This window comes from Fukomys damarensis, unplaced genomic scaffold, assembly GCF_012274545.1.
Source record: "Fukomys damarensis isolate Sample0158 unplaced genomic scaffold, DMR_v1.0_HiC HiC_scaffold_7, whole genome shotgun sequence".
Lineage (NCBI taxonomy): Eukaryota > Metazoa > Chordata > Mammalia > Rodentia > Bathyergidae > Fukomys > Fukomys damarensis.
In genome coordinates, this window is record NW_022900919.1 from 34,399,834 (window position 1) to 34,418,670 (window position 18,837).

The following is an 18,837-nucleotide window of genomic DNA, read 5'->3' on the forward strand; positions in this document are numbered from 1 at the left end:
ATATTGTCTGACATTAGTAGGAGTTTTAGCCTCAGTACTATTCAAGGAGTGAAGGGATATTTTTAGGTTTATGATCAATGTACCTAACCTAAGGTTGTATAATAATAAAAATATATCACAAATATAACGATATCAATTAGAGACAAATATTTGTCTTTTAATAAAGCTATAGAAATACATCATGTCACATAAGTAATAGTTTTATATAAGATATTTATCTGGGGCTGAAGGAAGTAAAAATATGTTCGTGGGGCTTTGAGGTTCAAAGCTTTCATACATAGGCAGTGCCCTACCTCCTCACACCAGTCCTTTTCTTAGCAGTCATGTTAAGTAAAATTAAAATGAGCATTTTAACATAATAGCCACTTTTGCCCTTGTACATGTAATTGCTTAAATTTTACTTTAATTCTCCCTCTCTGTTGCTATAATTATGAATATAATTAGATGTCAGAGTTCAGAGCTCCTTAAGTTCAAGAAGGGAAGTCCATCCAAAACGAAGCTTTTATTTCTTGCCTCAAGAAACCAATTGCTAAAACAGCTACAACTAACATTTTCATAATGCCTGTGACCAAGATACAAGTATTAGAACACGAGCTTTCTTGGGTTGTAAAATAAAAAGACCAAGGATTCAGGCATGCTTAGATTTTAATCCTACTTGGTCATTTATTAATGGCATGCCTCAAATTTATAGTGTCTTGTTGTCTGTAAAATGGCATCAAAATGGTATCAAAACGTTCTCTGCTGAATAAAATAATCAAATCTTATAGATAAATGTGTAGTACTGAATGTTCCTTAGTAGTATTTCCTTACCATATACAATTTTCCCTATGAATATATGCTCTCTGGTCTCTTTCGTTTGCTAAATCTGTATCAACCAGCATCACAGACATCACTGATATATGATTAAGTTAAAGTTAAAATACAGTAAAATTGAAAATTTAGTTCCCAGTCACATATAGCTAATACTTCCTATATTGGATACAATGTGTTATAGATATTTTGTCTTCTCAAATACGGAATAGTGCTGCTGGCTGATCCTGAAGATGGGTTTTTGCCTCCTCCCTACTCCCTTTCACCTCCATAGAGGAGAACAGTCTGCTTGACTAATATTGTAGACTTTGGATGGCACAGCCCAGGGAGACAGTTACATTGTGCATCCCTCCCTATTCCCTTCTTGTGCATGCCCCAGTCACGAAACAATCATGCTGTTTCACCCAGGCCCCATAGGCCACCTAGCACTATTTGTCCCACCTTCTCTTCCTGTTTGCCTTCCTCTATAAATAGAGTGGGACTCCAGGTAACCATTAGCTCCTGACAAGCCATGGTTCCACCTGTTTCCAACTTTCAAGAATAGTCATTGTTTCTTCGTTTTTTTTCTTCATTTCCCACTGCTTTCCCAAGCTTCAGACACTACACTATGTGGGTCATGGCAGAATAGCTCTGGAGATAAATCTGGAAACAGATTTTAAAATGCCAGCCAATCATCAACAAATTAAGCTACAATTCATTGTGACTGCCACACAGTTTCACCTGTGGGTCCCTCAGGAGCAGCTTTAAAGATACAGGATTTGAGGCTATTCTTCCACCTCAGAAACTTTTGGCTGAGATGGCAAGGATAGGTCATGGTCAATAGGAGGAGGGTCATTGATCACCTCTTGTTCCACAGTTGGTGAAAGGACCTGAGCAGCTGACTCCTTGCTTGGTTGCATTTAAGTATTAGTCAAGAATTTCAATATGAAAATCTATGTGCAAGTTTATTTTTCCACAAGTCAACTTGAACTTGACTTTGAGTTCTCAATTGCTAGGATGGAGGATATTAAGCATTTTCAATTACTGGTGCTCTCACTTTATACTTTCTAGCTTTTAAAATCTGCTTTGAAAGCATCATTATGCTCTTGTGTGGGAACCATATTCAATAAAATAAGAGTTACTTGGACACAAAGACTGAAATGCTAGTGCAGCTGATCTGATAACTAAGGTTATTAAATTTGACCAAAGGTCAAAGGTTATCAAAGTGACCAAAGAGTAGGGAGTGGATAAAGCAGAGATGGTGAATCTTTGAGAGACAAGGCCCCTAACTGCAATCCAAAACCTACTTATTAAGTGCAAATGGCCAACACTGTAATTAAATCTGAATATTGAGGTTATAGTTTAGGAAAAGAAACAGCTTATACATTGGCATCTTTTGTCTTAAAAGACAAACAAATAACACTTGTGACAGACATTTCCCACCACCAGTATACCTTGTAGTGACAATGAGCATTGTGAAGATGCATATTCAGTGTGGAATGGAGTAGGGCTGGCATGACATTTTGTAGTGCTATTCGAAACAGCACATAATCTAAAAGTTATCATTTATTTCTACAATTTCTCATTTGATATTTTGGACCATGGTTGGCTATAGGTAACTGAAGCCACAGAAAGAACACCCATGAATAAGGGAGGATTATTATTATTCCCTGGCCAAGAAAGTTTCGTCCCATGTTCTGAGCAGCCCATCCATGTTGGGAAATCTCCTAGTCTCTAGTGTCTCCCTAATGCTGGCTCCCCTGTCTTTCCATTACACTTAGAAGTATTCCTTCAGGATTTCACAAGGAAGAGTAGAGGCTCTCCACCTCAGGAAGCTTCCTTTAGTCTTATAAAAGTCCTCAAGGAAAGGAAATTCTAATGGCCTGATTATATGATCAGAAGAAGGAGTAAAGAAAAAACTAAAAGAGAAGAAATAAACTAACATCTGAAGAAAGTAAATAAGATATTCTGACCTAATGGGAAATATGTAATTTTCACATAAAACGAGTTTTAAAATCAATTGGTTTAAACTTTTCATTTATTAGACAGTCTCAGTTATTTGCCCAGCACCATGGAGTTACCACTTAGTAAACTAAGGACAAGTCCAGTGTCTCTACCTATGAGGAATCCCCAGATACTTACATTCCTATTAGTTGCAAATCTCATGAGAAAGCACAGAAGAGAAGAAATATAGAGTATTTATTACTGGAGACATCAGCATCCATCTCCTTTTCTCCAGTCCTGGATATTTACTCTTCCTCTGGAGAGCAACCTCTTCCCCACTGTGTGTCCACATGTTTTGGTGGAATCGGCCTCACCTCCTGGCTCCAGATATGTCCTCATGACTCAGACTTCTATAGTCAGTTTTACTTTTCTGACTAGGGGATTTAATTCAAGGATGGGATCATGACCTCAAGGAGTCCATAAATTCAGGCCTAAATGTATGAAAATAGAATTCTCATTTCTCTCTCTTTTCTTTTGGTACCGGGGATCTAACTTGGGTCCTTGTGCTTGCAAGACAGGCCACCAAACCGCTGAGCTAAATCCCCGGCCCAGAACTCTCCTTTCTCTATGGTGACCAAGTTAATAAGATGAAACCTGATCTCTGGGTGAGCAATTGGCACTAGTGTATGGAACAGCCTTCGTGAGATTAAATTTGATAGAAAAATGCTGCAAATGGATGAAAAGGCAAAGAATCCTGAAAATGTAGTTAGTATATGAGTCCTACAATACATAAGGTCAGACCCATCATGACATTTTCAATTTCAAGAGCAAAGAAATTTCATGTTTTGCTCATCCTAGGAGAATTGCATATTCTGTTATTTGTAGCCACAGCGTACTCAATAATATCAGCATTTAATAGAAGACACATTTCTTACACCTCCAGGAGGAATATATATGGTAAATAGAGGCAAAGAGAAGAGGAAGAGTAGAAAAGATTGAAAAAAACTGAGTGTTTCTCTCATCCCTGATCAAGAAGCTGACCAGGAAAATTCAAGGTACAACTATGGGCTCACTGTACAGAGTTAATGGTAGATAAGCCCTCACCTTTCTGTTTTTCTCAAAGGATGATTGAAATGAAATTACACTGATATGCTGAATACTTGTGGAAAGCAAACAGGGATGAGTATTCCCATGGGCTGCAGAACACACACATTTATTGAATCCTCAATAGGTGTGTGTTTTGGAAAAGCAACTCTCACTCATGGCTGAAGGGGATATAAAAATTGATTGAGCCCTGAGCCAAACAGGAAATTAAATGCAAAATTTCAGATAGACAAGTGATAATGGCCATTAAACTAGAAGGAGCAAGTAGTGGGAAAAACAACGCATATCTACGAAACCAAGAATTCAAGCAGCAGGGTGTGTTATACAAATACAATGATTTAGGGCATGACCTAGGGCATACTTTGCTTCCTGCAGGTATCTATTGCTGACCACACAGGGTATAGGCAAACTGGCTGACCTTCAAAATTCAGAAAGGGGCATGAGGTGTGGACTGAGAATGAGAACAGAGGTAAAGAATGGGAATAGATTTAATGAGACGTAGTGACTTTCCTCAAGCAACTGATGGTACCATACAGCAGTTAGATGCATTCACTGGCAATAAAATAACAAGGAGCATATGGTCAGTGGCATGCTAGAGAAACAAATAAATGCCCCAGGGAACATGGAAGGAAGACAAATTGGTTTTGATCCAGGCACTCTTGGAAGGTTTTAAGAAGACAGAAGCTTTTGAACTCGGTTGTCATAGGACTTTGAGAAGCAGAGATGGTTAGGGAGAAAGTCTGAAAAGAGGGAAACCAAGTGCAAAACAAGAAAGGTGGAAATAAACAAAATTTTCAATGCATTCTTCGAATATATAAAAGCTAATTGCATTTGGCAGACCATTGGACCCAGAGAAGAAAGTGAAAAGACTGATTTAGAGAAGCACAGGCCCTATGTTAGACAGAGGGTGGCCCGCACAGAGAATGTTGTGGGGAAGTTGAAGAATGGTGGAGGAAACTATGTCAGGGACAAGTCAGTAATGGACAGATAATGGAGGCTGCAGAAGTGAAGGATTCTAAAGTCGGAAGTGGACAAATGGTTAAAGGCAGATAGATCAGAAGGAAAAGAGTCAGAGATGGCTTTGAGATTTCCTAACAGTATAAGTGGGAGATTGTGATTCTCTTAAAGAAACATAAGTACTAGTATGTTAAGGAATCATTTAAAATATTTTTTAAGTAATGCATGTCAAAAATATGTTTTTGCCTATTTTTAAAAATCATTTATACAGGAGATTATTTATAAATTCAAAATAGTTCTATATTACTTCACAGTCTTAGGTTGGATTCCCCAGAAGTAGAACCTAAGACAAGAACTTGTGCCCCAAGACACGTGAGTTATTGGGAATGCAATGTGGGAGAAATCTGCAGAGGAAGGAGGGGGCGTAAAGGGCAGCGGAATTGGCTGAGTGAGACTGCAGCTTCTCAGGAGTCCAGACGCAGTTTGATCACACTTGGGCATAAAGTGCACCAAAGGTTGGTACCAGTTTAAGACAATGTCCGTATCCTTGGGTTCAAGTTCCTTGGGGCCAAGTGTAGCCCCTTGGACATAGCAATTCCCACTGGCTTCTCTCTAGAGAAGAGCTGTGAATTTTCAGTTGCCAGCACTCATCGTATGGAATGTGACACAGAGATGAGTGCACCATCCTTGTATAGGGGATCTGGATAAGGTACCAACAGTCCCCCTTGCATATGTGGTTGGATGTTTACCTTAAATAAGAATATCCTAGGGCATTTCAAATAGAAGATGGTTTAATGACTTGTTTCTTTAATAATGCCCTGTTTTCTCCCTTGAAGATGAGCTGGAAGAAAATATGCTCCAACTCACATATCTATTCGGGACGTCTTGAACCATGATCTTAGTGACAGGGAGAATGTTACCAAGAGAGTGAGAGCTCTCCGAACCATCTTCCATTTCTTGTCCCAGCTTCACACTTCCCACAGAGCATCATGGTCAAAATATACTCTTGTCTGAATCTGTGAGTCATGGACTATTGCCTGTTGACATTTCAGTTAAACCATTGATTTCAAATTACTGGCAACACCTGCCTAGTGAGCTCTGAATAAGAATCTGCCCAGCCTTTGGTGCTGGAATTCTGAGTCAATGAAGGCTATTTCCAAGTGGAAGGCGTTTTAGATCAGCTTTGCATAGCTGATAAGGTTCTGCAAAGGCCAAGGTAATATCAGAGTTGCTTATAACAAAGATTTAATGGAGATAGACGTTTTACCAGTTGATCTCTTCATGAGTTTGAGTTTTTGTCATATGATCATAGAGAATGCTCTGTGTAGGTTTGCTTGCTACAGCAAGCACTTCTGTATTAGGAAGTAAAAGAACACAAGTACTTAAAAGACAAAAGGCCACACGCTACAACAAAGGCACAGGAGCTAGTCTGAAGGAGCATTTGCTAGCCAAATAATTTGAGTACTAAAATATTTAAGATTTTAACCCACGATTCAGTACTTAAAATATCTAGAAAAAAAATCAATAAACAGCAAAGATCTTGCTTGAACAGACTGCAGTAGATACAGCTCAAAAAGGTGAAATTAGAATATCACTATTTTTGCAACCATTATGACAAATATCTGACTGATGAGAAATGTTCAATTTAAAGGAAATGTTATATTACTCAAAGTGTTGGTGTTTAAAACAAAGGCTGAGGAATGGCCTCAGATTAAAGAAAATTAAAGCATTAGACAAATGAAATCTGTGGTCCTGTAATAGATAATATATTGGAAAGAAAATAGTACTTTAAGTGTCCCAAAATTCACAAGTAACTGCAGCTATGGAATAGTAGTATTCTTATTCTTACAGACTATACCCTAAGAATCTAGAAGAGTTGCTTCCTAGTGGTTTACACAAATTATTTATATACTTCATTAAATGTATATTGAGAGAGACAGTAAGAAGTAAATAAAAAATTCAAAATATTAAACAAAGATAAATCTGTGTGTTCATTGAGCACTATCTCTGTAACTTTTCTATATATTTCCATATTTTATACCAAACATAGAATCCAGGATTAGACGATCTTCATATTACTAAACATTTAAAGAATTACTCCAAATCTTTCCTAAACTTCCAAATAATGGAAAAGGCAAGAATACTTTCAAACTCACACCATAAAGCCAACATTACCATTATACCAAAGCCAGACAAAAAAACACCATAAAAATAGAAAAAAATATGCTTTATCCCTATTGTATATAGACACAAAAGACCTCAAAAAGATATGAGTAAATTAAATCCAACAGTACATTAAAAAGATCATACACCAGGTGAGGTTTATTTCTAGAATGCAAACATTTTTCAACATATTAAAATCAATTTTTATAGTGCACTGCATTAACTGAATACAAGATAAAATATACAAAATCCTTTCAGTAGATATATAAAAAGAATCTGATAAAATTCAACATATTTTATAATTAAAACTTTCAACAAAGTAGGAATAGAAAGATAACATTTCCACATAATAAATGCTATATACGAAAACCCCACAGGTAACATAGTCAAGACTGAAAAATTGAAATCTTTTCTTCAAATACGAGGAATAAGGCCAAATGCTTACCACTTCTATTCTACACAGTTCTGAAAATCCTATTCAGAGGAATCAGGCAAGAAAAAGGAATAAAAGGCATCCAAAGGCGAAAAGGAATAAAATTATCTCTGTTTATAGATATTATCTTTATGTAGAAAACTCAATAGATTGTATGCACATACAAGTTAGCTCACGTTCTTATCTGTGTCTACTCAAGTTATTAAGCATGTCTTTCACTGTGGACACAATCTCTGTTGTTATCTAAGAAATTATTTCTGATTTTATTTTTTCTAGATCCTCTTTCATTGCCAGTTCAGAGAGTCCAGGTGATTGAGTTTTAGATTGTTCCATCTTGTTGCCTTTAGTGATCTGGAATTCTAGTTTTGAGACTTTGTTTATGTGTCTTCTCATTTCAACCAGTGCAGTCTGCTGCAACTTTATTGAGGTGACTCTGCTCTCCCAGGGGGCTTCAATTCTCAACAAGCATCAGAAAGCCCTTCTCTCTGCTGCTCACCACTGAGGCAATACCAGGGTTCAGAATGATGGCCTTCTGGATCCCAGCTCTGGGCTGCTGCCTGGGTGGGCCTTGGCTGGGGGCTGTGCACACTTATCGATGGTATGTGGGCAGGCCTGACAAGATTACTTTCTTAATGTCTTATTTTTCTGATGTCATTTAACTTGTATATTGAAGGTGACTACAATAGCTTCAGTGATTAGAACTAATACATTTTGCAAAGTTGCAGAATACAGAAATCAATGCATTTTAGATTGCATGTTGCTTTAGGGCAGTATCCATAACTTATTTTCATTTAAATTCCCCACAGTTGCCCTCAATTTTGGATACAATAATGACAATAACAAAAGTATGTGATTCTTACTGAGAACTTATTAAGTTCTTGGCCTTAAATTGTAAGTACTGTATACATAGTAAATCATTTAATCCTTACCATAATTTTATGAGCTATAGTCTATTATTCATCCAACAGAAACCTAAGACACAAAAAGGCTAAATAAATAGGTCAGATAGTTACTAATATGGCAGAGCCATGAATAAAATCCAGAAAGATGGAGTCCAAAGCTTCCTCTCTTATCCATATACTGCAATGATTATGCTAAGGCTATGCTGGAATTGTGATGTGTAGAGGGCAGGGCAATCTAGAGAGCGCATGACAGAATGAAAGCTGTCACAGAAACATCAGTGACACAGGACAGCATCCCCTATGATCAACCACACGATGCCAAGTGCTTTCGTAGTCAGAAATTTCTGCTTTTTTTCCCCAGTGTTTTACTTACTCCTTTGTTCAAGCCAGCAGCTTCCTCTTTATTGTCAATGTATCTCTGAGGCCCCCATAGCCTGGATATGTAAATCTCTCCTATTAAATTTTAACTATCATAATGCTCCCAAAATCTCATTAGTTTTTATTTTTGTATTGGTTTCTATTTTCATACTCTACTACGACTGTACCTGGTTCAAGTGGGCTAGGATGCACTCTGAACTTCTGACTACATTCAAGTCAATTCCATGTTTTTGTCACTTTATTTTTTTAATTGAATTTATTGGTACATTCTAGGTAGACAGTACAGTTACATTCATTACTGGGATCTTGTACCTTTACATGCCAAGTCTTGGTTCTCATTTTCTCCCCTTGTCCCCACCTTCCCTTCACCCCCTCCTCCCCTCCCCACCTTCAAACATTTTAATTCCATTTTTACATTTTCTCATATGTGTTTCCTTTTCCCTTATTCCCCTTTCCCTATCCTTCTCAGTGTCCCTACACCTTTGGTCCTTTTCTTCCTATTTCACATTGCTAACTGCCCCATTAGGATTTTGAGTACTATTTTAGTTTTTCACACCAGAGAAACTATGCGGTATTTGTATATGTGTGACTTATTTATTTTACTTAGGAGAATATCCTCCAAATGTACGCATTTACCTATGAATGAATCTACTTTCTCATTTTTTATAGCTGAGTAGTATTCCATTTTATAGAAAAACCACATCTTCTTTATCCAGTTTCCAACTGATGGGCAGATGGGCTGTTTCCAAGTTTTAGCCATTACAAACTGTGCTGCTACAAACATGGGTGTGCATATATCACTGTGATATGATTCTTTCAATTCTTTTGGAAAGATACCCAACAGAGGGATAGCTGGGTCAAATGGAACCTCTAATACTAGTTCTTTGAGGTATCTCCATATTGATTTCCATAGTGGTTGCACCAGTCTGCACTCCCACCAACAATGGAGAAGGGTTCCTTTCTCCCACAACCATGCCAACATTTGTTGCTGTGTGATTTCTTGATAGCAGCCATTCTTTGTGGGGTGAGGTGAAATCTCAGAGTTGTTTTCATCTGCATCTCTTGAATTACCAGTGATGTGGAACATTTTTTCATATATTTACTTGCTGCTTTTTTTTTTCTTTGTCTGAGAAATGTCTGTTCATTTCAGATGCCCTTTTTTGAATTGGGTCTTTATATTTGGGGGGCTGGTTGTTTTGAGTTCTTTATATATTTTAGATAATAGTCCTTTGTCCGAGGAGAAGCTGGTAAAAAGTTTTTCCCACATTGTAGGTTGTCTCTTAGTTCTGTTGATGGTTTCTTTTGCAGTACAGAAGCTTTTTAATAAGATGAGATCACAGTTGTTGATTCTTTCTGCTAGTTTTCGTGCTACTGAGGGTTTGTTCATAAAGTCTTTTCCTATGCCAATGTCTTCCAGAGTTCTGCCTAACTTACCTTCCAGCAAGTTTAGTGTTTCTTTTTTTTATATTTAAGTCTTTAATCCACTTGGATTTTAATTTAGTGCATGGTGACAGATAAGGGTCTAGTTTTAATCTTTTGCAGGTTGAGATCCAGTTTTTCCAACACCATTTATTAAAGAGGCTATCTTTCCTCCAGTGGGGACTGTCAGCACTTTTGTCAAAGATGAGGTAGCTGAGTGCATCTGGAGTTGTTTTTGTGTCTTCCAATCTGTTCCACTGATCCTCAAGTCTGTTTCTTTGCCAGTACCATGCCGTGTTTATCACAGTGGCTTTGTAGCATAGCTTCAAATTGGGAATTGTTATACCCGCTGCCATGTGTCTGTTGCCTAGGATGGCTTTTGCTATTCTAGGTCTCTTCTGAATCCAAATGAATTTTTGGATTCTTCTTTCTAGTTCTGTGAAGTATTGTGTTGGGATTTCAATTGGTATTGAATTGAATCTGTATAGCAGTTTTAGTAGTATGGCCATTTTCACTATGTTGATTCTTCCTACCCAGGAGCAGGGAGATCTTTCCATTTTCTTATATCCTCTTCTATCTCTTTCTTCAGAGTGCTGTAGTTTTCAGTGTAGAGGTCTTTTGCTTCTTTTGATAAATTGATTCCCAGGTACTTCATGTTTGGGGTGCTATTGTTAAAGGAATTTTTTCCCTAATTTCTTTCTCAGTGAGTTGTTTGTGTACAAGGAGGCTATTGATTTTTGGTTGTTGACTTTGTATCCAGCTACTCTGCTAAAAGTGTCAATTAAGTCAAGAAGTCTTTTGGTGGAGTTTTTTGGGTCTTCAATGTAGAGTATCATATCATTAGTAAATAATGACAGTTTAAATTCTTCTTTTCCTATCTTTATTGCTTTAATTTCTTTCTCTTGTCTAATTGCTATGGCAAATGTTTCAAGAACTATATCGAAGAGGAGTGGTGATAGTGGGCATCCTTGTCTTTTTCCTGATTTTAACGTGAAGATTTTCAATTTTTGGCCATTTAATATAATGTTGGCTGTTGGTTTTTCATAGATAGCCTTTATTAAGTTGAGACATAGACCATCTATTTCAATTTTTTGCAGAGTCTTTATCATGAATGGGTGTTGAATTTTGTCAAATGATTTTTCTGCATCTATCTAAAGGATCATGTGTTTCTTGTCCTTGACTTTGTTAATACAGTGTATTATAATTATTGATTTACGTATGTTGAACCATCCTTGCATCCCTGGAATAAATCCAACTTGGTCAGGATGTATGATCTTCTTGATGATCCTCTGTATTCTGTTTGCTAGTATCTTATTAAGGATTTTTGCATCTATATTCATTAAGGAGATTGGCTTGTAGTTCTCTATTTTAGTTACATCTTTCCCAGGTTTGGGAATCAAAATGATATTTACTTCCAGGAATTAATTTGGAAGTTTTGCTTCTCTTTCAATTTCATTGAAAAGTCTGAAGAGTAATGGCAGTAGATCTTCTCTAAATGTCTTGTAAAATTCAGCAGTGAATCCATCAGGACCTGGGCTTTTCTTTGTTGGTAAGTTTTTAGTTACATTTTCAATTTCACTGATTGTGATTGGGGTGTTTAAAATGTTTTTATCTTCTTCATTCAACTTTCATAAGTATCTAGAAATCTGTCCATTTCTTCTGTGTTTTCCATTTTATTAGAGTACACATTCTCATAGTATGTATTAATGATCCTCTGGATTTCTGTGGGATCTGTTGTGACTTAACCTTTTTCATTCCTGATTGCATGAATCTGAGCCTTTTCTTTCCTTTTTTTGATAAGGTTTGCTAAGGGTTTATCAATTTTATTTATTCTTCCAAAAAACCAACTCTTCAATTCATTTATTTTTTCTATTGTTTTCTTAGTTTCCATTGCATTGATTTCTGCTCTAATCTTTATAATTTCCTCTCTTGTTTGGCTTTGGGTTTTTCTTGCTCTTGTTTTTCTAGGAGTCTAAGAGTCATTGTTAGGTTGTTTATTTGAGCTTGCTCTGTTTTCCTAATGTGGGCATTCAGTGCTATGAATTTTCCACATAGAATTGCTTTCATTGTGTTCCATAGATTCCTGTATATTGTATTGGCATTTTCATTTATTTGTAAAAACTGTCTGGTTTCTTCTTTAATTTCCTCTGTGATTCATTGATTGTTCAGGACAGTGTTCAATTTCCATGTGTTTGTGAAGTTCCTATGGTTTTTTATGCTATTGATCTCCAGCTTGATTGCACTGTGATCTGATAATATACAGGGAATAATTTCAATTCTTTTGCATTTATTCAAACCTGTTTTGTGAGCTAGTATGTAATCTATCTTGGAGAATGACCCATGTGCAGCTGAAAAGAATGTGTATTCTGATTTTGTGGGGTGGAACACTCTATAGACGTCTAATAAGTCCATACGTTCAAAAGCTTGGTTCAGTTCTAGTATTTCATTGTTGATTTTTTGCCTAGATGATCTGTCTATTTGTGATAGTGGGAAATTCATATCCCCCACTACAATTGTATTAGTGGTTATTTGGTTTTTCATGTTACTTAATATTTGTTTTATATAGTTGGGGGCATCTATATTTGGTGCATATATGTTTATGATTGTCATTTCTTCCTCTTGGATTGTTCTCTTCACAATGATGTAGTTGCCTTCTTTGTCTCTCAATGAGTTGTAGTTTGAAATTTGCTTTGTCTGTGAATAAGATTGCTACCCCTGCTTTTTTCTGTGTTCCTGTCACGTGGAGAATTGTTTTCCATCCTTTTGCTTTAAGTCTACGGGCTTCTTTTTACACTAGGTGTGTTTCTTGTATACAACATATTGTTAGATTTTGCTTCTCAATCCATTCTGCCAATCTGTTTCTCTTGATTGGTGAATTGAGGTCATTGACATTGATAGTATAACTGATATGTACTTATTTATTCTTGTCATGTTATTGTCATTTTGTTGACTTTTTATTTTTTGTCCTCTCCTTTTAGTTTCTTGCCTTGGCTATTTGATTTGCTCTGTTGGGCCTCCTGGTGTTGTGATCTTTGTTGTCTTTTTCTAGGATATTGTTTAAAATTCTTTGTAGTGCTGGTTTGGTATTCATGCAGTTTCTCAAGTGTTCTTTGTCATGGAAGTATCTTATTTCTCCATCCATTTTGAAAGAGGGTTTTGCAGGATACATCAGTCTTGGTTGTAGGTTGTTTTCTTTTAGGACTTGAAATACCTCACTCCAGGCTCTCCTTCACCTGAGGGTTTGTGTTGAAAAGTCTGCTGTAATTCTGATGGGCTTCCTTTGCATGTGATTTGTTTCTTTTCTCTTCCTGCTTGTAGTATTTTGTTCTTCTGTTGGGTTTCTGGGATCTTGATTATTATATGTTTAGGTGTAGATTTTTTTATCCTGGCTAGTTGGTGTGCTGTGTGCCTCGCTTATCTGTATGTCTAATTCTTCCCCTCTGTTTGGGAAGTTTTCAGTTATTAATTCTTTAAACAGCTTTTTAAAGTCATTTATATTTTCTCCTGGTACTTCATGGATTCTTATCAGTCTTATGTTATTCTCCTTTGCATCATCTAGGAGTTGTTGGATTGATTTCTCATGCTCCCTTACTGATTTTAAGAGATCTCTTTTCATGGTCGCTGTCTGCTATCCTATCTTCTATATCTGAGATTCTATTCTTACAATCTTTTATTCTGTTGCATAAACTTTCAATAGAGTTTTTATTCTCCTGGATATCCATTTGAATCTGTTTAATGGATTCCATTTCTTTCCTATGTTTGGTGTTCATTGTTTCCATATCTTTCTTATGTTGGGCCTTCATGGCTTCTATTATGCTCCTAAGCTCATCTATTTTTTTGTCAGTTTCTGTTCTGGAGCCTTGAATCATGTCTTTCATTTTGCTCACCATCTCTATGGTTATCTGGGAAATAATTTCTGTTTTGAATTTTTCTAGAGCTTGATTGATCAATTTTTTTACTTCCTGTGCTGTGAGTTCTGATTTTCCTGAAGGTTCACTATCTGATTTTTCATCCTCCTTTGCCCTACTGTTTGCAATTGGTGGATGGAAGTCTGTTTTTGTGGCTTGCTTAAGTGTTTTCTCATCTTTATTTTTGCTGTTGAGTTGCCCTTGATTCAATCTCTGGGTCATTAAATCTTCCTGATATCGTTGCATCCCAGTCTTTGATTTTCTAATGACTTATAGACATTCTCATTTTCATAATTGAGAAAACAACTTATCAAATCAATCCCTGTCCTTTATCCCTATCAATACAATCAGGAATATAATTGGCTCATTCACCACTCTTTATAGCCCACCATGCCTCTGCAGAGTGCATCCAAGGACTGCCTCAATCAGGGGATCTAATAGGGGGGTGGGGGTACTCAGCGGCACCCACTCAGCTACCCTCCTGGTGCTCTGTCAGAGCCAATCAGTGGTGTCCACTGGAAATGGCCCAGCTCCAGAGGAGGTCCATAGTTCAGGCAGGGCCATGCAACAGAGGTGGCCCTGAGTCCAAGCTGGGCAGATGATGCCTCTTTTTGTTACTTTAAAACACAATAATCACAAAAATCAAATTCCCTTTAAGGCAGTGAGTAGGGCAAAAACGGCTAAACAAGCTACCAAACATATTTAAGTCCTCTGTACATGATGTGTCCACTAATGCTCCACGCATCAAAGCTGTATAAGCCCACTTGTACAGAATGGCAGTGGGAGAGGGCATTTACCTGTTGAGGATAGTAATATGCCAAAAGAGTATGGAAATGTAACATAGGCATCAGCAAAGAGTTGGGAATGGAAATCCTTTCTGCAGCCCTCCCTAGTGTCACAGAGACAGCAATGCACTGAGGTTCCTACACAAATGGGCAGGAACAGTGCAGTATGGCCTACTAAGTGACTTCATGTGGGCTTAGCCCAAATAGTCATATGGATGTGGATGGATGTGACCTCTCATCAAGAGCTTCCAAAAAGTACATGCATGTTAACTCACATGCCTCAGAAAAGTCGCATTGCTCCAATCTGAATAAAGAGATACAGTTATGTAACCAGCCAACAAACAACTGCCAAACACCTAAACTACAAAATGATGTGGGTGTTACTGAGTCCCAGAGAGAAATGGTGTCTGTCAAGGACCAATTGACCTTTCTGGGAAGACATGACTAACACACTTGCAACTTTTATTGAACAAGCCAGTGTGTGATTAAGTACTCAACCACTTAGAAGAGCTCCTAGAGAAAGGGACTGCGTTTCACAAAGTGTTAATTGCACAGCATGGAACACATGCAGAGAAAGCCTTGGGGAGCTGAGAGCTTTGAAAGGGGACCTTGAATGTCCTATAGATAGAAAGAGCAGATAGGAAATGTTAGATACGCATTTCCAGAGAGAATAACCAGATGAGTCGGGAGAGATGAGGCACAATAATAGAGTGGGACAATATAGGATTGCTGTTTAATAGACTTTTGCAGAATTATATGCCAGGAGCAAGAAGGAGAAATGGAAAACCGCCTAGACTGACAAATACTTTGGCTGCCCTGGTCTGGGAGAAATTCCCAAGCTGTCTTTTTGAGTTAAAGTTCTATTTTCTTTGTTATTTTTTACTGCTTCAAAACCATTTACTTTCTGACTAAACTGTGGAGGGAAACAAAATTTAAATGATTCAACATATGTCACCCAGAAATACTGAGCCTTGGTGTTCTTTTTTAAAGAAAGACAAAGCCCCATGAGAGGTCTATTTTTGGTCTGAGCAGATTTCCATTTCAGCCAGAGCTAGCTGGGATGATACTTTTCCCCTCTCTCCTATTCAGCATAGGAGCCAGTTGGGATTTTTTTTCAAAGGCCTGCTGTTGCTTAGCGTCTTAAATGAATGCAGCATTGCAGTATGTAGCTCAGCTGAACCAATAAATCATGACCTGCAAACTCCAGCCATTGTGCCCTCCTGATTATCACAAACACAAGGATTTTCTGTTCCTTTTCTTCCTTCCTTTGAAGCAACATAGCACCCAGTGATTATCATATGAGGGGGAAGAATTAAAAATTGAAAGATATTTTTGTAGTTTGAGTTAAAATGCTGCTTTGGGATCATAAATGTCATTTTAAAACCTCCACCCAAATGTGGTTCCAGGATCACAGGAAAATTAAACACCTCTTTGCCTCTTTGTGTGGCTCTGGTCAATGGACAGAGTGGTGTGTAGCCTCACTGTTAGAAACTTTCTTGTCAGTGAGTCACAATAGCTCACACTCACAACTTAAAGGAGAGGTTAATTTTGGTTTACAGTCATAGTCTGTGGTCTGCCAACTCCAAGGCAGAAATATAGTAGAGGAAAAGCTGCTCCCATCATGGTGGTCAAGAAGTGGAGAGAGATTGGAGAAACATGGGAGAGAGAAATATCTCTCCAGGTCATGACCCCATGACCAGCCCCTTTTGATGAAACTCCCCTCCTAACAGCAAGGCAGCTACACTGCTCCCATGATTCAGTCACCTTTCCAAAGCCCTGCTTCTGAACATATGAGGTTTTGGGGGACATTCTCCATCAAAACCATGCACTCATCATATTCAGGAAATGCGCATGCATCTCTTTCTCATTACTTAGAACATGCACTAGTGAGTAAGAAGCCCACCTGTTGCCAGTGTGTAGCTAATACTTATGGCACTGTTATCCTGTGACCAGAAGTTGCTGTACAAAGGAAACTTGCCTTTGGGACATCTTTTTGAGTAGGTATCAAGATATAGTAGGTATCTCATAAGCAAGAAATGTACCTTTGCTATGTTACACCCCTGAAACCTCAAGGTTGCATGTTTTCACAGTTTTACCTACCACCCAGCCTAATAAATGGTAACCAATATATCTATAAAGGTTTAAAGTAAAATACCCTTAATTTGGGTCTAAATAACAATGACTAAATAAAATATGGCCTAAAGGGAAATCTATTTGTATCACATGTATTGATCCCCTAAACTCTACTCTAGGTCTTACTCACTGGTAAATTGCCCAGAATCTTACTTAAAACTTGATAATTCTTACTTTAGACATATGTAATTCAAACACCAGTTCTTTCTAGATTAAAACAAAAAGTTATCAGGAAATATACTTGCTGTTATAAACAGAGAGTGGACTGCTTATCAGCTTGAGAGCTTTTGCTATATTATTGGTCCTGAATTTTGGTGAATGCACAAGTTCCCTTTCTTAATGTGTGAATTTCTGAAATGTCTAGTTTGTATGCTGAAGACGATTTTTTCAATGTCTTCTTTGCAATTCAGACCACACGATAATTCCACCACTACTTAGACATGATGGAGTGGAAGAAAATCAAAAGCTTGATACCACTTGATACATGAGGGAATTTAAGCACACAAGCTAAGTGTCATCGTGTCTTCCCACCAGCGGCCTGCAACTCCAGATCTGAGAAAAGCTACAAAACGCTGAGAGGTCTTAGAGCATCAGCTCCATATTATAAAGGGAACACTGTGATGTATAAGAAAAACGTCTTATATAAACACCTACTGTACTCTTTAGCATAGCAAGCTTTCTTCATATTAGTCACAATTTCTTTGGGGGCAATATTTTCAGTATAAGCCCAAGTCCAGTTGGCAACGGCAGGCATATAGAACTGAAGATCTTTGATTACTATCTTCTCCTGCAAACTTGACTACTTTTCATAAAGACATTGACTGCCAGGTGATATCTGAGTGTATGTAGTGTGATGGGAGCTAACAGATCACATTTGCTCCAACCATTAGATGTTTTAACAAATTTCTAGATATTCAAAATTAATCTCTACAAGGTAGCAAAACCTTATGGTTCACTATGCTTCATCTACTATTGTTCCATGTCTGGAGAGAAGCAGGGAGAGAGCAAACCACAGAGAAACTACGATGAAAGTGAATTTCTAATTCAGGTATTTCCCGGAGTAAATGTTTCTTATGAAAATTTAAGAAAATTGGTGTGGTTTATTAGCCAGCCCATCTCCCAGAATTGCATATGGAAATTCTTTGACTATGTGCCAATGTGCTTTAAATATGTAATCTATCCCCAAAGACTCATGGATGGAGGGCTTGATCAGTGCAGAAGTCATTGGATGCAGGGCTTAAAGAACTTACTCAGAAATGTGGCTTTAACTTTAGCAGTGGATCTTATCAGTGCATGAATCCACTGGTGAGTCATAATTTGACGGCATTACCTGGAGCAGCAGGTGGGACCTCACTGAACAGAAATGTTCGTGGGTATGTGACGTTGGGGATTACAGCTGACTTCAACCTCTTCCTCCCTGGCTCTTTCCCTTGTTCTGTGCTTCCTGAGCAAAGAAATGGATATGAAAATTACATGAGGTGAGTAGCTTTGCCTTTCTGCCATGATATTCTGCCTTACCTCAGGCCCACAGCAGTGGAACCAGACACCTTGGACTATAACCACTGAAACTCTGAAACTGTGAGCCTAAGTATATATTTCCTACTTTATGTTGTTTTTCTTGGGTAATTTGTCACAGTGATAGAACACTCTCTAACACATGAGTATAGGCTAATGTTTATGTGTAGCACCCAGATGTTTGGAATGATGACAAAAGAGAAAAATTAAGATGACCCATGCCAAGTATATCCTACAGGAGGTTACTGTCTTTTCATAGGACGTAACCGAGTGTCTTTGGTAAAGAGCTCATGTTGAATCTATTGCCTTCATCAGCATCTCAAAGTAGTCCTGTGACTCTGATCCCCAAAGGTAGGAAGCTCTGTCTCCTCCAGTGTCTACACAAGTCAACAGCACATTTACTCTTC

The 18,837-nt window shown here is 37.7% G+C and overlaps 1 long non-coding RNA gene across 1 annotated transcript in view; it reads right to left on the bottom strand.

The window, feature by feature from the left end:
* LOC104869071 overlaps nucleotides 1-18,345 on the bottom strand; it is a 133,277-nt gene extending 114,932 nt beyond the window's left edge. The window contains exon 1 of the long non-coding RNA XR_004516142.1: nucleotides 18,246-18,345. This is a non-coding gene — a long non-coding RNA (uncharacterized LOC104869071). The remainder of the gene's footprint in view (nucleotides 1-18,245) is intronic.
* Nucleotides 18,346-18,837: the final 492 nt, after the last annotated feature.